The 23,809-nt window shown below is 39.6% G+C and overlaps 1 protein-coding gene across 3 annotated transcripts in view; it reads right to left on the bottom strand.

Moving 5' to 3' along the window:
• The window catches only part of si:dkeyp-84f3.5 (uncharacterized protein LOC334144 homolog), a 31,538-nt gene extending 8,809 nt beyond the window's left edge, over positions 1-22,729 (bottom strand). Inside the window, exons 1-3 of one of the 3 annotated variants that reach the window (XM_017702066.2) lie at positions 22,572-22,729; positions 22,351-22,458; positions 18,220-18,301 (exon numbers count right to left, since the gene is read on the bottom strand). The gene's annotated coding sequence lies outside the window, so the exon portion shown is untranslated. Of the gene's footprint in view, positions 1-15,648; positions 15,696-18,219; positions 18,302-21,653; positions 22,144-22,350; positions 22,551-22,571 lie in introns of those variants that run through there. The other 2 variants (XM_017702067.1, XM_017702069.2) reach the window with 2 other exon arrangements.
• Between the last annotated feature and the right edge of the window lie 1,080 nt (positions 22,730-23,809).

Below are 23,809 nucleotides of genomic sequence, written 5' to 3'. Positions count from 1 at the left end.
GCACCACTGGAAGTAGAATGACTGTTGAAATGACTGTGAAAATCTTGTGGGAAACCTTCCCAGAACAGTGGAGGTTGTTCAAGCTGCAACAGAGGATGGGGGGTTGGGAGGGACAGAGTCTGAAGGGTGGAAAATGGGCAATGTCTAAATTGGGAGGTAAACTAGGTTAAATAATAATGTTTTCATTGTCAAGTATTTAAATAAATATAAACAGTGTTGCATAAATACATCTAGTTTTAACAAAGGTTTTTTTGAAAAATTCTTTAACACAACTCACTCTAAAGCTACTTAGAGAAGATACACACATCTACTGTGAAAAGTGCTATACAAAAAGGAAGATTAAACTGAATAACCTTCAAACAGGCATACAGTCATAACAGGGCAGTCGTGGGCTGGCGGATAGGGAACGAGCCCTGTGACCAGAAGGTTGCCAGTTCGATCCCCTTGGCTGACATTCCATGACTGAAGTGCCCTTGAGCAAGGCACCTAGGAGCCGTGGACAGGGCTGCCCACTGCTCCCGGCAAGTGTGCTCACTGACACTAGTGTGTGTGTTCACTAGTGTGCATGTATATGGGTGATTCACTGCACGGATGTGTTAAATGCAGAGGTCTAATTTCACAGTGTGCAAGCACAGTGACAAATGGTTCTTAATTCTAATTCTAACAATCCCGTTACCACAAGCAAAACTCTGAGTAAAGCTGGACCTGTAAGTATATTAGAAATGTTCTTAAACTATTGTACTTCTGGTGTGCTACAAGCAAATGTAGCTTAACAGTTATAGTACCTGCTTTGAACTTGGTGTAATTTTGGCTTGGTTAGCTTGCTTACCAGTATTCATATGGCTATATAATGAAGACTCCATAAGTTAAAGAAAAATTGGAAAAAAAAAAAGTTTGCCAAGCAGAAGTAAACCAGTGGACATTTAACGGGCTTCCAGAGCAGTAACAAACCATGCCACAGTCCTATGTCAGACATACATAAAAAGGCACAAAGCAGAGTTTCTTGCCTCAGGAGTAAAGAACTGATGTATAGAACACTATCCCTTTCAGCTGTGGCAGTCCCATCTCTATATCCAGGCAACAATATTACTTGAGGAGTCGTTGCAAACGAGATGGGGAGACAGTGCAAATGGGCAACAGTACTCCTTTTCAAAACCATTGAAACATATCAACCATCAAGTTGTGGGAAGAAAAGTCCACAAAGTGACTATCTATGAGTTTTAAGTAAACTAATACAAACAATTTTTGTATTCAATATTTACCTGAGCATTTGGCAGACACTCCTATCCAGAGTGATTTACGAGAATGTAGCATTAGGCCTTGCCCAAAGACTCTTATAGGTGTAGCATGGCAGTAATCTAAAACCAGTCAGGTGCACATGGCATCAAACACTTTACACCAGAATTCTGACCATCCTTAGCAGGATAAAAACATGATTCTACAGGCAAATCACTGCACCTGTTGTGTCACTTTTGTTCAGGTATATCTTTGCCAGCCTGGAATTACTGAGATCTTCTTTGCAAGATATTACATTGTAACAGACCACTTCTAATAGGTATAGAAGAGCACATGGATGCCTTGTAATACCAGCTTAAAAAGAGCAAAGAAGCTGTGTAATAGGAATCCACAATTTAACAGCAACAGAGCAAAGGAGAAAATCTCTTTACTTCAGCGGTCTTTAAAGCTTTTATTATTACACCAGATGAAGGATACTTCTGCAACATGTCAGAAATAACGTAGAAATGGAATCGAGGAGACAGTGATCTATGAAAGCCAAAATGCTTTCTAAGTACTAAGTCCAAATTGTGTTGGTGTATTTGTCAATGAAAGGGCAGCTGAGTAGACTAAGCTTTGTGCAGACATGTCCACAAATGCCCAATGAAGCTGCACAACCCATGTTTTGAAGTAAACTCAGAGTTTACGGACATGACAGGCTTAGCCACGTTGTCTTCAAGCGAACACAAGGCCTCCCACACCCTTATGGCAGGCACTGAAGGATCTGCCTCTGGATATACACTATACTGCCAAAAGTATTCACTCACCCCTTCCAAACCACTGAATTCAGGTGTTCTAATCACTTCCATGACCACAGATGTATAAAACCAAGCACGTAGGCATACCGACTGCTTCTACAAACATTTGTGAAAGAATGGGTCACTCTCAGGAGCTCAGTGAATTCCAGCATTGTACCGTGACAGGATGCCACAAGTCCAGTCGGAAATTTCCTCGCTACTAAATATTCCACAGTCAATTGTCAGTGGTATTATAACAAAGTGGAAGCGACAGCAACTCAGCCACCAAGTGGTAGGCCATGTAAAATGACAGAGTCAGTAGATGCTGAGGCGCATAGTGTGCAGAGATTGCCAACTTTCTTCTGAGTTAATTGCTACAGTCCTCCAAATTTCATGTGGCCTTCAGATTAGCTCAATAACAGTGCATAAACAGCTTCACGGAATGAGTTTACATGGCCAAACAGCTGCATCCAAGCCTTACATCACCAAGCTCAATACTGCCACTGGACTCTTGAGGAGTGGAGACATGTTCTCTGGAATGATGAATCACGCTTCTCCCTCTGGCAATCTGATCTGAAAGTCTGGGTTTGGCGGTTGCCAGGAGAACAGTACTTGCCACAGTGCAGACAGACAAGTATAAAGTTTGGTGGAGGGGTATTATGGTGTGGGGTCATTTTCAGGAACTGGAAACTTCGGTCCCTTAGTTCCAGTGAAAGGACCTCTTAGTGCTTCAGCATACCAAAAAAATTTGGACAATTTCATGCGCCCAACTTTGTGGGTACAGTTGGGGTATGGCCCCTTCCTGTTTCAGCATGACTACGCACCAGGATGAACAAGTGTGGTGTAGAAGAACTTGACTGGCCTGCAGAGTCCTGACCTCAATCCGATAGAACACCTTTGGGAAGAATTAGAGTGGAGACAGCGAGCCAGGCCTTCTCGTCCAACATCGATGTCTGACCTCACAAATGCGCTTCTGGAAGAACGATCAAAAATTCCCTTAAACACACTCCTAAACTGTGGGGAAAGCCTTCCCAGAAGAGTTGAAGCTGTTATAGCTGCAAAGGGTGGGGACAATTTGGATTAAAAAAAAAAAAAATTGGACAAAGGGAGTAAAGTTAGAGATTTAGTTTGTACCCAGGGCAAAATTCTGAAACACACTTTATGGCCGACATTATGTGAACAGCTAGTTTGGTTGTCAAGTTCAGGTGTTTCCTCCATACTCACTGCTAACAGGACAAAAATCTAGCACATAGCTAAGCACATAGCTATACTATCCTTAGACAACACTGGCAGTAGAATAGGACATAAGGAAGAGCTCTGTTGTACAGTCACAGGACGCCACCTTTGTCACAAGTCAGCCTATGAAATTTCTGCCCAGCTACAGTACTGTTTTAGGCAGGTATAAAAAATGCTGTAAACTAAGAATGCTTTCAAAAATATAAAATAATGATTTTTAAAATCAATTTACAAAATGCAAAGTGCGTAAACAAAAAAATCTAAAATCACATCAATATTTGGTGTTACTGCCCTTTGCCTTCAGACCAGCATCAATTCTTATAGGTACACAAAAAGTCAGGGATTTTGTAGGATTGTAGTCAGGTGTGTGATCAACCAATTATACCAAACAGGTGCTAATGCTCATAAATGTCACATGTAGGTTGAAACACAGTCATTAACTGAAACAGAAACAGCTGTGTAGGAGGCTTAAAACTGGGTGAGGAACAGCCAAACTCTGGTACCAAGGTGAGGTTGTGGAAGAATTTCATGTCACTGGTCATACACTATGGCAAGACTGAGCACAGCAACAAAACACAAAGTAGTTATACTGCATCAGCAAGGTCTCACCCAGACAAATGTCGAAGCAGACTGGTGTTTCAAGATGTGCTGTTCAAGCTCTTTGAAAAAGCACAAAGAAACATTGAGGATCATAGACGCAGTGGTCGGCCAAGGAAACTTGTGCAGCAGATGGAATACACATCAAGCTTATTTCCCTTCGAAATCGGAAGATGTCCAGCAGTGCCATCAACTAAGATCTGGCAGAAACCAGGTACACCCACCTACTGTCCGGAGAAGCCTGGCCAGAAGTGGTCTTCATGGAAGAGTTGCAGCCAAAAAGCCATACCTCTGACATGTAAACAAGGCCAAACAACTCAAATATGCAGAAAAATGGCAGCAGGTGCTCTGGACTGATTAGTCAAATATTGAAATATTTGGCTGTAGCAGAAGGCAGTTTGTTCGCCAAAGGGCTGAAGAGTGGTACAATAATAAGTGTCTGCAGGCAACAGTGAAGCATGGTGGAGGTTCCTTGCAAGTTTGGGGCTGCATTTCTGCAAATGGTGTTGGAGATTTGGTCAGGATTAATGGTGTCCTCAATGCTGAAAAATACAGGCAGATACTTATCCATCATGCAATACCATCATTTATTCTGTAGCAGGACAATGACCCCAAACATACAGCCAAGATCATCAAGAACCATCTTCAGCGTAAAGCAGAACAAGAAGTCCTGGAAGTGATGGCATGGCCCCCACAGAGCCCTGATCTCAACATCATCGAGTGTGTCTAGAACTACATGAAGAGACAGAACATCCACAAAAGATCTGTGGTTAGTTCTCCAAGATGTTTGGAACAACCTACCACCCAAGTTCCTTTAAAAACTGTGTGCAAGTGTACCTAGAAGAATTGATGCTGTCTTGAAGGCAAAGGGTGATCACACCAAATATTGATTTGATTTAGATTTCTCTTCTGTTCATTCCCTGTATTTTGTTAATTGATGAAAATAAACTATTAACACTTCCATTTTTTTTGAAAGCATTCTTTGTTTACAGCATTTTTTTTCCACATCTGCCTAAAACGTTTGCACACTTTTGTAGTACCGTAGATCTGCCCCAGTCAACTGTAAGTACTATTATTGTGACATGAAAGCAATCGGGAGCAACAAGAGTGCAGTAAAGAAGTGGCAGACCACTCACCTCCCTTCTGTTGAATCACTTACTATAGAGTTCCATTCCATTCTTCCATTCTGGAAGTAACAATCAACACAAACTGTGCACGGAGAGCTTCATAAAATGAGTTTCCATGGTCAAACAACTGCACACTAGCTTTTGATCACTATGCACAATGCAAAGCATCAATCAGAGAGGTATAAAGCATGCCATCACTGGACTCTAGAGGAGTGGAAACATGTTCTGTGGAGTGATTAATCACTAATCTGGCAGTCTGATCTGAACAAATCTGGGGTTTGCAGATGCCACAGGAACATTACATATGCAGAGGGATAGTGGTCTAGAGCTGTTTTCCAGAGTTTGGGTTAGGCTCCTTAGTTCCAGTGAAGGGCAATGTTAAATCTACAGCATAGAAAGGCACTGTAGACAATTATATGCTTCCAACTTTCCTGTTCCAGCATGACTGTGCCCATGTGCATAATGTGAGCCCCATCAAGACAAGTTGACTGTTGTCAGACCTTCCCATTTATTATGCCTGCTTGACTTCTTTTCAGTCTTTTGACTGAGTGGGCGCAAATTCCAGGAGACATATTCCAACATCTTGTGAAATGCCTTTCCAGATGAATAGAGGCTGTTATAGCTAGAAAGGGGAGGAGCAACTCCATATTAACGCCCATGGTTTTGGAACAGAATATCAAAGAATTTCATCAGGTGGTCAAGCGTCCACATGCTCTATATGAACAACAGCATTAGGACACGCCTCTTAATCACAATTCAGGTTTTTCATTCATTCCTATTGCCAAAGGTGTATAAAATCAAGCACCTAGCCATGCAGTCTGTCTTTACAAACATTTGTGAAAGAATGAGTCAGTCTAAAGAGCTCACTGAATTCAAGCATGGTACTGTAATAGAATTCCACTGTTGCAACAAGTCAGTTTGCAAGAGGTCTTCCCTCCTAGATGTCATGATCAACTATGAGAGGTATTACTGAAACACGGAAGAATTTAAGAACTCAGGCATGAAGTGTCAAGACCATGTAAAGCTATAGAACGGGGTCACCAAGTGCTGAGGCGCATAATGCATGTGCACATGGGTTTCCATGACCGAGCAGCCGCATGCAAGTCTTACATCACCTAGCACAATGCCAACCATTGGATAAAGCGGTATGAAGCACTCCACCACTGGACTATGGAACAGTGGAAATGTATTCTGTGGGGTAGCCCATCATGCTTCTCTATCAGGTAGCCTTTGGTAAATGCCAGGAGAATGTTAGCTGCCTGACCTCATTTGCCAAGTGAACAGTTTGGTGGAGGAGTAATAATGAGGTTGTTTAACGGGGTTGGCCTAGGTGAACGTAAATTCTGGACAATTCTATGCTTCCAACTTTGTAAGGACAGTCTGGGGAGGGCCCTTTTCTATTCCAGCATGACTGTGCCCCAGTGAACAAAGCGAGGACCCTAAAGGCATGGCTGTGCAAGTTTGGTGTGGAAGAACTTGACTGGCCCAGAGCCCTGACCTCAACCCCATCAAAACGCCTTTGGATGAACTACAACAAAGATTACAAGCCAGGCCCTCTCATCCAACATCAGTGTCTTACCTCACAAAAATGCTCTTCTGGATGAATAGGCAAAAATTCCATAAGATAAAGAAGAAAGCATTCCCAGAAAATTGAAAGCTGTTACAGCTGCAAAGGGTGTAAAGCTCCTGTAGGTGTAATGTGTAGGCACTCGAATTCTTTTGTCCATTTTTGGCCATAAAGCATATAGGAAAAGGACTGACTGTACACTGTTAGTGAGTAAATCGGTCATATATAGCAACAAAACCTTCCCTTCTAGTACCTTTTCAACAACCAGAGATGCCCAAACTTCAAAGGAGTCAGAACTAGGAAAGGAAAGAATGTTTCCAAGTTTTTGTTTTTTTTTTGGTATTTTTAGAAAAACTGCTGCCCTTACATAAAACATGGTCGGTTAAAGCAGATTAGTCATCACTGGTTGAAGATGATAAGGCAGGACTTTGGTCTGTATTCACTATGGAGGAGAAGACCTTTTTTCTAATTTTAAGTGATAAGTTTAATGCCTCAGACCATGCTGGCAGCAAGCCTCTTGAAAAAGCAACTATATTTGCAAAGACTGGCTCTATGCAAAAAATTTTCTATAAAGCTCCACCATGAACGTCATGAGAAATGAGATCTGACACCCTGCAGAGATGTCACCTCCTGCATTTCTAAGACCGATAAAGGTTCACTCAAGTTGTTGGCAAGCTCAATTCCTTTAGAGATGACCTTGATTTTGGATCATGCTGGCAAGAGGAAAAGAACTAAGTGACTTTTGGAAAGAGTTAATAATTGATAAATCATAGGACCTTTAGTTACAGAGACTGCTCAACTGGCTAGTGTTTTATTAGGAACGATGACTACAGTGATATGTACATTTAGACTTATGGGGAACACATCAGTAATAACGGGGTTGTAAATTGTGGTTGAAAGCACACATTCAATGACTGTGTTGCTTGTGCATTAGTGCAATTCCTCAGGTGACTGAAAATGTCAGTGCAGGTCATGATCAGGTTGTGGCAGCAAGAACAATCCATCTGTAACAATACAGGTGAAGAACTATGTAGTAGGGGTGCACTGCATAAACCGTTCAAGAGTTCAGTGGTACAAAATCCTTAGGCACTGATCTACAGAGATGTGGAAAAACGATGACATTCAGATTAATCACCATATTCACAAGGGGGCTAGTGGCATACTCCAAGAGAATGGAACAGGCCTGAATGCTCAACCACCACTGCCACTGTTATACTGTGGGAATGCATTTTTATGTCATGGTTTTGGTTAACATGATGTTAGACAGAATGGTCAATACAATACAAGGTTATTTTTACTGATCATCTTTACCTTACTATAAAATATTTCTATTCTGATGGGAGTGATCTCTTCCAGGATGACGATGCTCCCATCCCCATGGAACAAGTGCTTTGATTAAAGGTTTTTACAGTCACCAGATCTCAACCTAGTTGAGTACCTATTTGTCTGACAAATGCTCTGAACACAAGTCATCAAAATAAAAACTAAAGGAATATCTTTTGCAAGAATGGTGTGCACTCCCTCTGGCAGAGTTCCAGAGATGTTTATAACCTATACCAAGGTACAGGAACACTGTTCTGGTGGCTCATGTTGGTCAAACATCACACCAAGACACCCATCTGTATATCCAAAAGCAAAACAGATGACCATATGAAACAAAGGTGAAGGCTTTACTTAGGGGTGACTTATCTCTGAACTGATTTGCACTTTACAACTTTGGCTGAGTTGGAGTGATCCTGAAAATGACCTTTCATGCCATGTCTAGAACAGTTTAAAATGTCTTTCTGGTGTTAGCCAGTACTGAAAAGAAACAAGAAAGTACATTCCCAATTTGGTACACCTGCTCATCCTATGTTTCTTCCAAAATCAAGAGAATTAAAAGGTAATCGTCTCTACTCCTCAGGGAATACTTTACACTAAACGGTGGAACACTGCTGTGAGGATTTGATTGCATTCGGCAGCGGGAGCACTAGAGACATCAGGTATTGCTATTGGATGATCAATTCTGGATCACAAATGCCACTCAAACTCATCACAAAGGTACTGGTTGGTGCTCAATCACTCTGGAGAATGCTCCAGAGTGATTGAGCTGCTCCACAGCTCCACAGCTCAATGCTCAATTCAAACTTTTGAACACAGTGTATATTCAAGCCAGAACCACAGGGACGCCTTGCAGCCTGTGCAAAACAGCAACATAACCATTGTGGTATAAAACAGTAATTGCTGGCTCAAAAACAAAAATCTTTGTGTAAGATCTGCCCCCCTTTTAAGAAAACCTAAAGTGAATTAGAGATCTTTAAAGCCTGGAGACATATTTGCGAAGAACAAGGTGTAGTGAAGAAACCCTATCAATTCTCTTCACATACCAAGAGGTCTAGGGATGTTTTCCATCATCAGTCATCTAGGAAGCATTGTGGTAGTAAATTGCAATGTGTTGGTGCGCTACTCAATGATCTGAGCAGGAAGCAAAAGTAGGATCCAGTGAAGCAGTGAGTCATTTTTATCCACATAGTAAAGTTTTCATTATACACATTGCAAGCTGTCTAGCGCTCACATTCTCTGATTATGCAGTCATGCTGTTTTAACTTCTACAGAATATGGCTCGGCATCATCATGTTGAAACAAGCATGGATGTTTTGTTCTAGAAGGCAGCATATTTGCTCCAAAATGTTTGTATAATTTTCCCGGTTGACCGTGCTTTTACAGATGTAAGTTACTGCAAGTTATCCATGTCATGTTCACCCCCATACAACTGATAAACCATGACATTTTAACTTTACACTGGCAACAATTTGAAAGAGCCATTCCTTCTTTTGTCCATAAAACGCAACATGCAATGTTTCCAAAAACAAGCAAAAAGATTTGACTCATCAGACCACAGTATTTCCACTGTGTATCAGTCAATTGATGAGCTACATCTTAGAAACGTTTCTAGACGTTCTTGGCATATGGCTTCTGCTATGCGTAGTACAGTCTTAAATTATAGATGCCGATTTTAAATGCAGTGCCTTCTGTTTATGCGGAATATTCCCCCAAATTCCCTGAATACTTTGATGATATTACATGTCACAGATGGTGAAAATACTCACTTTGGTGCCAAGTCTTGACCCATCTTTGCCCTTAAAGGACTACACCTACCTTGAACGGTGTTTTTATTACCAAGCATAATTGCATTACCTAGCTCAGAAGTATGAAGAATTTCATACTTGGATAACTTCAAGCTTGGTTCGATCCAAATCGGGATTTTCTCTCTCACACTAATGGATCACTTTTTTTTCCCACTAGGATACCTCACTATGGCAAACTTATGATGAAAACCCAGCCTGCTCCAGGACAGGTTAGGTTTTTTAGGATTTCAAATCATAAACAGCTCTTCGACAAATCAGGATGAGCTTCTGACCATGTCATTTTTGGTAGACTTAATTACCTATAGTGGAATATAGAGCATTTTGTTAAATGCAATAACAATCTGTGACTTGCTTATTCTTTTGAACCTTTATTTAACAAAAAAAAGTACAAAGAAATGACAATGTTCTGGCTGACCAACTTAATTTGTAAATATAAACAGATTTTGAATTTGATCCCTGCAACACAATTAAGAAAAATTGGGACAAGGACAAAATAAAAGTGAAAAGTTTATAGAATACTCAAGTTACACATTCCACAATATGCAGGTAAATTGCTGACAGGTGAGGCTAACATGACTGGGTATATGAGGAACATCTACCGAAGGTGCAGTCTTTACAAGCAAGGTGGGTTGTGGCTCACCACTTTGTGAGGGAATGGTAAAACAGTTCAAACATTTAGGTCTTCCACCATCTTCCCTACATAACATTGTGAGAAGATTCAGAGAATCCAGAGAAATCACAGTCCATATAGGGCAAGGCTGGATACCACTGTTGAATGTGCGTGACTTTCCACTGCTACCGTGTTAAATATAGCCACAAGAGCTCAGGAGTAAACCACTGTCACTTAACACAGTCCACCCTTGCATCAAGAAATGCAACTTGAAACTATTACGCAAAAAGAAAGCCATACAACAATTCACACAGAAATGCAGCGCAGTTGTCTGGTCCTTGGACGGTCCAAAAGACAGGAAGAATGGAAATGTGTGCAGTGGTCAGAGGAGCCCACATTTGTTTGTTTTATGAAGAAAGTGAGTTCTGAGTTCTTCTGTGCCAAAGACGAAAGTTACCATCCAGGCTTTTATCAGCGAAATTTGGAACAGCCAACATCTCTCATAGAGGTGCATCAGGGGCCATGGCATGGGTGACTTGCACATATTTGACGGTACCACTGACATGGAGGCATATATTGGGATTTTAGAGAGACATTTGCTGCTACACATCTTTTCCCAGTACATCCATGTTGCTTCAATAAGACAATACAAGGCCTCTTTCTGCATGTCAGCATGGCTTCATAGACACAAAGTGTGTGCCTGACTGACTTGCCTGCAGTCCAGATCTGTCTCCTACTGTTAATGCATGGCGCATCATGAAGAGGGGAAGGAGGCAATGACTACCACGGGCTGTTGAGCAGCTGGAGTCTTGTATCAAGTGGAGTTTTTGCCCATGCTTGCAACAATTAGTGTCCTCAGTTCCCAAATGATAGTCATTACAACAAAAGGTGATGTAACACAGTGGTAAGCATACTTCTGTCCCAATTTTGAGTATTAGCAGGCATCAAATTCTAAATTGTGTATATTTACAAAACACAATTAAGTTATTAGTTAAAACATTGGACATACTTTCTTTGAACCAAACGTTCAAGAGAATTGCATATTCTTGTTTTTATTGTATTTTTTAAAATGTACCAACTTTTCCGGAAATGGGGTGTGCAGTTCAGGAAGCAGCTACTACTGTAGTTACGTAGCCAACACAGTGATTCGTGTTTTCCACTCTGAAAATAAGTTGCTTGGCTCCTCCTCATGTTTCACATGATTTGCTGTTCATCGTAAACATCTAAAATTTCATATGGACACGCAGAAGGATTAATCAAAGCCTGTGTATCTAAACCTGGGTTAAACAATCTTAAGGTTGAGACACTTCTTAACAGCTGTTACAAAACAAGTTAATCGTGGTTGCATAGTTTAAGTCTGAAGACGAAACAGTCAGCAGTCAGGAACTTTAAGTTGCATATGCCTGAATGTACAAATAGTTTAACAAATAGTACAAATAGGAGAGTCTTTGGCTTGGTGATGGTGCACTGGATTTGCAAGACAGTCCGGAAGTAGATTTGTGTGCTTGCTACCACCATACCTTGTGAAAGACTTCAATGTCTCTGAGAATGTATTGACCTGTCAGTAGTCACGTTGAAAACCAAAGTAAAGTACATGGTACTTGCTTTCTTGTTCAAAACCTGAAAGGTTTCTAAAAGAAGTTGATATTGAAAAACACTGTGCCATTACATGCAAATAAATATGAGCTGACAGAAAATTTAAGGTGGGTGTCAAGAGGAATTCACATTGTAGAGATTATAATTTTCATTTTGTTTGTTTTAGTTGGTTGGTACAGAGTTGTAAGCTTAACATTTCTACAAAGAAGACTGCACTGATGTTGAACATTATTGTAAGGAATGCTGGTTGTTTTGGTGGTTTTATATTAACGATCTGGGGTCCACAAACCCACCTGCGTGTTGTGAGATCACACGTGATACCCATCCAGAGATATGAGGCTTTGAATGAGGGGTTGAGAAACACGTTATATGCCTCTCTGTGTGTTATTGGTGTCTTTGTCCAAGTAGGTTTTGTAAAGTAGTGACAAAGATAGCAAAGCTTTTTAATATGGCACATGGGTATCATGTTATATGCAAGTGAATTTTCCTGCTGTGGGACTAGTAAAGGATTATCTTATATTAAGTGTCTTTAAAGACAAATTTAAGATAATATAAAAACTGAGAAAATGTCCTTAGACCCCAGATGGTTGAAGAACCACGGAAAAGTCAGACAGTGGGATAACGAGGCAGGATTTGTAATGCTGTAGACCTATTAGAAAAAAATGTTTCCACAACTATTTAAAATTTGTACATTGAAAAGCCAGTCAGAGAATGCTTATGATTTTCTAACAGCCTTATACAATGCACAAAATATGTCTGCAGTTGTTCTGTATGTAGTTAAATTTCATTAGGGTTTTTTGCACTTTGCTCAAAAGGTATTTAAATTATGCTGCAGCTATAAGCAGTAACCACAGTAAAAGCAGAGGCGTTTCCATGCAACTGGTAAATACAATTTATCCACTTAAAATACAGTTACAGTCTTCTTTGAAAGCAGGCCGATTCATGTCCTGAGCAGGCTGCCAAAATAGCAGAGCACCAAATCACTGGCAGTGGCTCAGAAAACAAATGATCTTGCTTTATAATGTAAGGTTCATGTTCTGTAATGAATATTAAAATCCAAAATTACACTATTACACATTTGCCCAAGTGCTGGCTAAAGGTTTAAACAGAACACTGTAAAATAAAATCATTAAGCCCCAGTGTGTAACTGTAAACAATCTAGCAAGTAGAATTTGTTAACTGTCTTGACTTGGGCAAAAAAACAAAGCACAAAGTTGACCAGTCAAAGCTACCTTCATAGCAGTTATCGACCAGCATTAAAGAGCACTTAAAAATGCCAGATAGTCAAGGATATCCTGAAATGCTGGGACGCTAAATACGCCTTAGCTGCTTTTACCAAAGAAAACCTTTTACAACCCTTGGCAAAATATAGTAGAGCTGGATTGAAATCTAGGTTTTGCAATAGGGTGATATAATCATTTGTCAGCAATAAAAGACAAGAAAACCAATGCTGATCCTTACTGGCTAATAATCACCCAATTCTAAAGCTTTTCAATATCGCATGGACAGATGAGACAAAGATCAACTTGTACAAGAATGACCGGAAAAGAAGAATATGTAAAAAGAAAAGAACTGCTCATGATCCAAAGCATGCATCTTATCTATCAAGCATGGTAGAGGTATTGTTATAGTGTAGGAATGCATGGTAAAGTAGTCCAGGTTGTTTGGTGTCCTGAGTGGGGCTCGTGTGACAAAGTGTTAGCATTTTTAAACTGATATGCACATACAATATAAGCTCATCATATATGTAAACGCACTTTTACATTTTTCACAAAGCCTAGAATTGGATACATATCTGATCTAGGACCACATATAAAAGTGGATCAGGAGGTCGGATTTGAAAAGATCTGATTTGTGTGTCCACACAGCTCTGAAAACATCAGATCTGAGTCACATTAGAGCAAAAAAATTGTATTTCTGCCCCTTCAACCTGGCAATGTGAACTTAGCCAAAAGTCCCCAAAATTTTGATGAAATGTAAACACTACTGGCAACACTGTTCACAATGTGATGAAGAACAAAGATTTTTTTTCATCTAACATTCTTAACCTATTAGATGCGGAAACGTACAGTCAGGTCTCCAAGTATTTGGACCACACATTTTTTGCAAGTTTGCCTCTGTACACAACCACAACAGATCTGAAACAAAGTAATCAAAATGTGATTAAAGCATACACTTGCAGCTTTAATAAAAATAATTAATCGTTTAGGAAATACAGCTATGATTACAGTCTTTCCACTTTCACAGGCTCAAAGGTATTTGGACAAAAACAATTACAAATACAAGGGTTATTTTTAATGATGCAAGTCAGGAACCCATGGAAAACATCAACTGCTAAACTTCCTACCTCAAGATGCTTTGCCAGGCTTCTACTTTTTTTTTGTTTCGTTAGTGGGTCTTTCTGTCTTCAGTTTGGTTTCCAATGAGTGAAAAGCATGCTCAATTGGGATGAGGTGAGGAGACTTAAGCCCTCGGCATACTTAATATGCAACAAACAAAATTCTCAACAGTTGTACGAAGCCAAAAGCGCCTTCATGAGTTTACAAGCTTGCATACTTTCTGCAGTTTCATGTTGACTATCGCAGACGCTCCACATTTTATGATAAGTTACATGATTGCTGGAAAACAATTCTTTCATAGTTTTAACTATGCCAACGCTTCAGTTCAAAATACTGCCACTATTTTAAGTGGAACAGGGAAACTTAAACAAGAAGCTGGTGAATAGAAAGCCAACTTCAGCCTTGTCCTCTTGTGAACCTAAACATAAGTTAACCTCCATGTTTTGGTACTAGGAACTTAACACCTTACATTTAGGAGATATTCATTGTTTGTTTAACAAATGCACATTTTACATTTAAATAGTATTTTTGTATTTTTTTTGTATAGTATTTTGTCTCCCAAAGCTGAATCTCCTCAAAGTTGTCCATGTTTCATGGCACGCCTTTTTTGACTGACCAATCACCGGCTCTGCTACGGAGCATCTTCGTCCACAAAGTTCGCCCATCTGCCATGAGCCTCCATGTGTCATCTCCAGACGTCATCTCCACAAGACATCTGCTGACGCCTTAACTCAGATATTTAAGAACATTCCAGTTCTTTGCCATAAGAAGCTCTTGGGGTGCTTTCACAGTACATTTTGGGTCATTATCCATCTGTATCGTGAAGCACCATCTTATCAGTTTTGCAGAATTTGACTGAATCTGAGAAGAAAGTATAGCTCTACACATTTTAGAATGAATCCTGCTACCTACATCAGTAGTCACAAGAAACACCAGTGACTATACATGCAGATACCATTACACTGCCTCCAACATGTTTGACAGAAGCTGTGGTATGCTATGGACTATGAGACCTCCCTTTCCTTTTCCATATTCCTCTCTTCCCATCATTCAGGTACAAGTTATTCTTGGTGTCCTCTGTCCAAAGAACCTTGTTCCAGAACTGGGCAGGTTTTTTAGTTGTTTTCCAGCAAAGTCAAATCTGGCCTTTCTTTTCTAGAGAGTTACATTTTGAAGTAAACCCTCTGCATTTACATTCATGAAGGCATATCTTGATTGCAGATTTCGGCAATGACACACTCGGCTCCATACCAAAAGTTGATTTGTTTTGTTTTTTAGCCTAATGATGGCCACCCTTCATTTGCATAAACACATCTTTGGACTGCATACTGCAAATTCTCAGGAACAGCTACCGAATGCATATTCAACACTTGGAATCAACTCTAGACATTTTAGATCTTTAATTCATCATGAAATAATGAAGGAATAGGCCACACCTCTCCACAAAACTGCTCATCAGTCAACTGTCCAGTTATTTTTGAGCCTGTGAAAATGGAGGGACAGTGTAAATGATGGTTATAATTCCTAACTGGTGATGCAATATTTGTAAAACCCTTTGAATCAAAGCTGAAATTCTACACTTCAATCACATCTTGACTGTTCATTTCAAAACCATTTTTTTCGTGGTGTGCAGAGGCAAAATTACAAAAATTGCGTCACTGTCCAAATACCCACAAACCCGACCGTATGCCTATATGCCCAGATATTAACGAATTAGCTAACACAACTAAAAAACTAACACTACTATGATAAAACAACGCATAAAGAATCTTTTTATAATTGCAGTTTATAAATATAAACTGTTCTTTTTTGGTAGGTAGTGTATTTCCATTATGAATGCGTTGATACAAGTATTACATATTGGCTCATAATCAAACCCGTAAAAAATAACTGATGCTAAAACACAATACTCACTGATACCATGTGACATAAGCAGAGCGTACACTGCAGCTCTAATGAACAAACGACTCAAGCTGGCAGTAAAGAAGGGTCTGCTCAGCGTTAGTGACTCAGGGTTGGCCACAAAGCTGTTGGTCACTTTAAACATTCTGCCTCGGCAAATACCCAACAGGAATACACTGCGTGGTTTTTAAACTCACACAAACACTTCCCCAATATGAGTGAAGACAAAATGGAGGCAAAACGGTTGACATTTCTTACCGAAGTTCATATATACCAACTTTACTCTTTTTGGCTGACTAGGACTGTGAGGTATAAACATTTTTTTAAAACTTCGGAAAATAGGCTGTCGATATACCATACTGTCCTACCATGTACATTTCAATGCAGTTTGGTTAGGGGAGCAGCTATAGCTCAGCATGTTTACACAGTACTCAGCGTGTTTTTTTTAAATAAAGAAGCTTTATTTATTTATTATATTTTATGAACAGAGTTGTCTGTAAAGGCTGGGTTCACGTAGCAACGTTTTCATACAGTGCGACTATATAAATCGTAGGCTTTGTCCGTACATGATGGACCGTTTAAACTTAGGCCCAACCCCATTGGTTCTTATTACCCCTGTTTTTGAGTGTCACCCTAACCCCTTGGAACTAAGTTACAAGGGGTAGTGGTTTAAATTTAGCCCTACAAAAATGGGACAAACCTCAAATAATAATAATAATAATAATGATAATAATAATAATAATAAAAAAATACATTACATCATTAAAAGGCTACTAGCGCTGCTCTGTAGGTAACCCGGCCCGTCTTCAATGATAGCAAAGAAGGGAAACGTTCAGCAACCTTGCTGCTGAGCTTTGATTACATTTAGGGCATCACATGCTTTCAAAGAAGATATAACATTTATTATCACCCACCGCTAATTCTTTGGTGATATGAAGCTGTAGTCAGCGATTTGCCAGCTTCTTGTTTGAATTTTCCCATTCCACCTTAAATGGTGAAGCAATTACATTCTGGCGCTTCAGGTGTTAATACTTCTGGTCTATTTAAGGTGGAACAGGAAAGTCAGCTAGCTAGCTACCGAGAGATAGCAGGCTATTAGTGATTTTTTTTATGGTTGTTATGAAAAAAAAATGACCATAATACACTGAAACGACATTAAACTAAGATAATACAGTGGTTATTGTATTTTTTTAATAAAGAAAACATTTGTGGGTTTCTTTGGTCGCTCACGCAGCCATCTTGCTGGTTTTTCTTTTCTCCTCATAACACTCCGTTTGGAGAGTGCCTCTGAAAAACCTCTGTTTGGAGGGCCATGTAGCCCTAACACTTCGCCCTACCCTTCTATCTGAACAAAAACGGGGACACCCTACCCCTAGATGTAAACACGCAAAACAGAGGGCTAAGGGCTAAGAGGTAGGGGCAAGGGATGAAATGGGATTGGGCCTTAGTGTTGTCACCAAAGAACAAGATTTCTAAAATCGCATGGTATAAGCCTGGCTTTAGAAGCCACTACACGTCCGCCAGCCCTAACAAGGAACTTCAAACATAAAACTCCACAAGTAACCTACTTGGATTAGTGTTGGATGCAGATCCCACTAATACAGTGCTACAGTGACGAGTTGTAGAAAGTGGCAGTCAAAGCCAGATGCCAGTGATGGACTGAACCCCTCTCCAGCAATGTGGAGCAAAATCCGCTCTTCTCTGACTTAAGGTAGCTAATGTAGCATAGCTAGCTAATACATGTCATTTCAAATCAGACATTATTTAACTGCTAAGGTATGCTGCACTTATTTACACTAACAAATACTTCATTCTAAGTAGGTAATTTGTTATGGTATCAGACTTGGTATCAGTGAGTACTAAAAAACAAAACCAAATAGTATGCATCTCTAACCTACATCATTATCAATGTAAAAAGTTGTAGCTAGGGCCACCATAAAACTCATTTGCAATACAATAATTTCTTAAACAGAGAAAACATGAAGAGGTACAGATGTGCAAACCTACCTGATGATTGGATTTCAACAAAAAATATTAGTGTAATTTCTAAGCTGTCATAGGCATCAATTTTGTACTCAATAGTAATAGTTATTCAAGTTACTTACAATTTCTCTGACGTTTCTGTGCTGATGTTTATCCACTTAGTTGACTGACACCAACACATACAATAGATCTTCTTGAAGATTTCTATAGCAGCAAAAAAACAGAAGTACTTTATTAAGATGATTAAAATGAAGGCACTGCCACTAAAATTGACAACTGTATGCTTCAGATAACATAAGATTAGAAATGAGCAGATCAGAGGGACAGTGAAGGTGGAGCAGTTTGGAGATAAAGCCAGAGAGGCCAGGTTGAGATGGTTTGGACACGTGTTGAGGAGGAATAGTGGATATATTGGGCAAAGAATGTTGGAGATGGAGCTGCCGGGTAGAAGGAGAAGAGGTAGACCTCAGAGAAGGTTTACGGATGTAGTTAGGGTGGACATGGAGATGGTTGGTGTGAAAGTAGAGGAGGCAATGGATAGGGCATGATAGAGGCAGATGATCCGCTGTGGCGACCCCTAAAGGGAGCAGCCGAAAGAAGATGCTTCAGATAACAGACTCATAGTTTCAGAGAAGATGCACGTGTACAGAAATGCAACACCACTAGGGCTGGGTGATTGAAATCAGTATTTTTTGGCATTTTAGCAACCTATATTATTTGATATTCATGCATTTATTCTGGCTTAAAAGTGTTTTTTCCCCCAATCAGAACAACCATAACATGCACTAAAGTTATGCGACATGTAAACCTGGATATAAGCAAATTATTGTCAAGCAGATTCAAAGTGTTTACTGCAACAACAACTACAATACAATGGTATACAATCATATTTCTTTTGTGACAAATTAATGCTGGGATGCAGTTTAAAGTGGGAAAATATGGTTATTTTGGGTCTTTTTTTTTTATCCTATCCAAAGCAAATGCGATGCTAGAGCTCTTTCATTTCATTAATGCTTTAGCACGTTTTGCTGTCCTCAGATAATAAGTATACCTCCTGAAAAGGCATGCATGCTGATTGTTATCAGCATATTCAAATTAGTTTCACTTTCTCAGCTGTAGACTAGTTGGGAGTAGCAGCACGTTATTAGTAGCCTCATATGATTAGTGCTTAGCCATTTGAATTTTTAAAGCTGCTTTGTGTTGTAATGCTGTTAACATGATGAACGGATGTTTCTACAGTACTGTAAAATCACCTACTTGTTTACTGTTAGTTTACAGCCGTATAACACGCTAATTTTCTTACATTTTTGAATATGTGAATGGGATCGACACGTACGCATCCACAATATACCAGTGCTATACTGTGAGTGATACAGCCTTTATTAGAGAAATAAAAATTGTGTTTTGCATCATATCCCTGTTTTCGGAAGAAGACCTTGTATCTCCAACACGGTAACTTTACCGGAGAAGGAAAAAATGTTTTCAAGTCATTCTGAGCTGTTTATTTTGGTCCATTCTTCACGAAAATTACAAAGAGCAACAGGCTTTAAAAAAAAAAAAAAATCATATCAAAAACTGAAAAACGACAAAAATGGAGATACAAGGTTTTCTTCTGACAGCAGTGAGATATGCAAGATCCTATACTTCTCATACACTTGTTAGAGCTAAAGTTACTACAAATAGATCTACTACAAATAGATCTACTGCTTACGCTACAACCCTGCAGACCAGAATGACCACAGAACAGATGAAACTATATGGGGACACTTCAGATAAAGTCTGCTATGACACTTAAAACGGCCGAGGCTCCTAAATTATAAAACCGCACAGGTGTACAAGGCTAAAGCCGGCTTCTTATGCCGGCCTTACACCAAACGACATTTCAAGCGGTTTCACTGTGCCAGACAAATTTCCATTGTCGGTATAATATCAAGAAAGTCTTGCGGGAGTTGAGTTGCACTCTCGTCATCTCGATTGTTTAGTGTAAGGTGGTCAGGACGGCGGCTTAAGGTCAGTCTCTGTTTCGTCTTAAGGCTGCAGCAAAATTAACGGTGTTTAATATTATCATAAGTTTTAAGTCTTAGCTCATGCAAATAGTGACATGAGAGCAAGCAGGCGAGCGCGTGCAAGAGAGAATGAGAGAATCCATGCGTGAGTAACCGAAATCTCTGTTAAAAAAGGCAAATCTGCTCCATTTTAAAACAATAATCATTCACTTAAATGTAAAGTGCCTGTTTTATGATTTCAGGTTCACTGAACCTGTAACAGTGATGCTTCCTATTACAGTGGTTTCTCATTTTATTTGGTTTTTTTTTTTTACAGATAGATTCATAACAGCCAATCAACAATGGTTGGTTAGTGTAGTGGTTAATACTTCTGCCTTCTACACTGTAGACTGGGGTTCAATCCCCTACCAGGGCAAGCACGCTACACTATACCAATACGAGTCCTTGGGCAAGACTCTTAACACTACCTTGGGCTACCTGTGTAAAATGATCAAATTGTAAGTCGCTCTGGATAAGAGCGTCTGCTAAAACACCATAAATGTAAACAATACTGAATCGTTGTATGTTTTGTTGATGTGTAAATCTTTGTCAAATTTTAAAAAATTAACTGCACATTTTACAGGTTAATTTATTGCACAGTTTGTGATGATCTGCCATATACATATAGCCAACGTATTTTCCCCATCTACACCACTATAGAGCAGGAGGAAAGGTGTCCATTTCCAGTGGGTGCATGATGGGAAATTCTCTCAAAAATCTAGTTGGAGTCTTGCAAATAGTGACACTGCAAGATTTTTCTTTTTGAAAAAGTCTTTGGAGCTGCTGGACTGTTAAACATGTCTCGCGTTCCAATTTTTAAAAAGTGACCAATATCATTTAACCAATATATTTGAGCGCAATGCCTAGATTTGATTCGCTGCTGTAGTGATCACAAATAAAAGCTGAAACCTACTGCCGCATCCCAACACCGAATTTTTCACTATGGGCAGGGTGTCCCTTTAAAAACGGTAAGACCCAGGTCCCAGTGGTCATTTAGGGCTACTTGCAAGGCTTCTAGGTCGAAAATAAGTGAATTGAGGTACAACTACCTGAATCAAATCAAACTGTAGCTAAACTGTGCATTAAAAATGACACTGCAGCCTAAAACTAGCAATTAATATGTTCCTGTTGTGCATTAGCCTCATTGGTTTAACGTCTTTTTTTTGTGCTTCTGAACGTTAATAGAGTGATAATGTTTGTGTTGCTCGATGCAATAAAACATTTTCACATACATACAGCATACACACACACACACACACGTCTGTCTATATATAGATAGATATATAGATAGATAGATAGATAGATAGATGCATACATACATACGTAGATAGATACATAGACAAGAAGATTACATATATATATATATATATATATATATACATATATATATATATATATATATATATATATATATATATATATACACATACATACGTACATAGAGATAGATAGATAGATAGATAGATAGATAGATAGATAGATAGATAGATAGATAGATAGATATTACTCACACACACACAAGTATACAGCTTCAGTTGCCTCTACAATTCGTATATTTCCCTCACGCGTTGATTTTGTTTGACAGTAAGATGTAGGCTAGCTAATAATTTGGGGTCTGTACCTTGCAGACCGTGCGTGAGTGACAAATATCGGGTTTCCAAAACGAACATTTCCACCCAGCTAACTTTACAGTTAGCGTTAGCTAGCTATGAAAGCTAACCGCTAGCTAACTAAGCAAACTTGCGTTCGTCGCCTTGTCTAGCCAAGGATTCTAAGGCTAAATAGACGACAGCTCTAATTTCAAGGACTGGCCACATTTGAGACACTACAGTTAATTAACATATAATATGCGTCTTTAAAACAAGGACTGGACATCCACAACGACGGTTAGCTCACGTTAGCTAGCCATAATTTGGCTATTGTTACACTAGCTTCCGTTCGCTAACTGGCTAACGTTAACTAGTCAGTAAAAAGGTTAAGTCAAGGGAAGCTCACGCAGTCTTCGCCAGCCTGCATCCCTTCTCACAATTAAATGGATTGTTTCAGTTTATACGGCGCCTTCGTGGACTTTTGCGCCCCACTTCGCTGGCTAGCCAGGCTAATCAAAATGTCAGCTAATCGCCAGGTTAGCTAGCTCGGCGGACGGCTGCAGTGCTGAGCTAGCTGCGTGCTTTGCTTTGACACTCGAGGCGTAAGGGGGAAACTAACCGCGTGGATCCTCGGCGTTTTCAGCGCTTTATTCTCCTTGGTTGCACCGTTGTTGCACGTCGTCGGACGGGTCCCGTTCACAGTTTACTACAAACACACGTCCAATCGCTGTAGGTAATAAAAACATGATATAAAAACACTGAAGGAAGTGAAAGCGGTAAATCCTAACGCGTCTTCCAACTACCCGCTAGTCAGCCCCAGACGCTCCACCTACTACTCACCCTCGACTCTACTCTACTATTTGGAAAGGCGTCCAGAAGGAATTTAAACGATTTTCCAAACTTTTCCACGTATTTCCAATCGTTTAGATGCAAACAAAGTCATTCAGAGTGATTTGACGTGAAATTGTGCACTGCAGAGAAATTTACTTCCATTTCTTTCCAGCGGTGGTGATGGGAACCAGGAGTCCTCACGTCCAGAAATACAGCCAAGTTAAAGGGGAATTTCACCGATTTTTCCAAACGTCTGTATAATTCAGTCATTGAGATGTAAACAGTTATTCATGGTGGTTTGATGTGGTCCATTCTAGAGAACCTTGCCAACTTAGACCTGGGGGTCCTGTTGTCTTCAAGAATATTATTTACTATTCAAAACGACCAGCAAACCTAGACGTGTCTTTTGATTTTTATGTGGAATGTTGGTCATGCTAAAAAGTGGTAAATCTGGGAAAAATAAGGTTTCTTTAGGGAGTATTTTTCCTCACAGTGCCCTAACTACATGTACAGCTCTGCCATGAATGGCTTTCAAAATACAGTGGGCCCCCTGAATGTCTCACCATCAAAATTCTGGTGGTCCATTTCTTAAGAGGTTATTGGAAATAATACATTGTTACTCATTTCTCAAAATAAATTGGTAAGATCTCAGTTAATGTGTGAAAGACCAAGCTGCCAAATTCCAAAGGGCATTTCCAAAAGCACTGCGACGGCGAGTGAGTTAGCAGCCCCTCAGTGCTGGGGTACCCAGCCAACATGAGACCCCCTGAATACCAGTGCAGTAGTTTTAGGCCAAATCCTTGCTTGGGAACATAAGTAAAAACACATTAACCAGAAAATGCCATAGCTTTCTGTCAGGGCGCTTTCAGAGGTATTTAACTTTGGATGTCTGGTTCCTATCACCACCACTGTGAACAATTCTGACTCTCTAGAACAGAGCATCCATCCACTGAGAATCAAGTGATCACATCCTCTACAGTGAACAAAAAAAAGTATATACATGTATGTAACACCTATGTATGTATGTATGTATGTATGTATATGTGATGGTTAAACTTGTTAATATGTCATATAGATAAATATGTACCATAATATAAAATATATATTTTTTTCCCCATATGTAACTTTCAGCAAATGCATGCTATATAATTGGAACAGAGCCGCCCAAACCTTTGCATACGACTGTGCAATTTAAAATTATTTATAGAATGATCATATCATAAAATTTTCTAGGAAAGATGATCACA

This window comes from Pygocentrus nattereri, chromosome 3 (genome assembly GCF_015220715.1).
Source record: "Pygocentrus nattereri isolate fPygNat1 chromosome 3, fPygNat1.pri, whole genome shotgun sequence".
Taxonomy (NCBI): domain Eukaryota; kingdom Metazoa; phylum Chordata; class Actinopteri; order Characiformes; family Serrasalmidae; genus Pygocentrus; species Pygocentrus nattereri.
The sequence above is the reverse complement of the archived record's forward strand: the minus strand, read 5'-3'. Positions and strand labels throughout refer to the sequence as shown.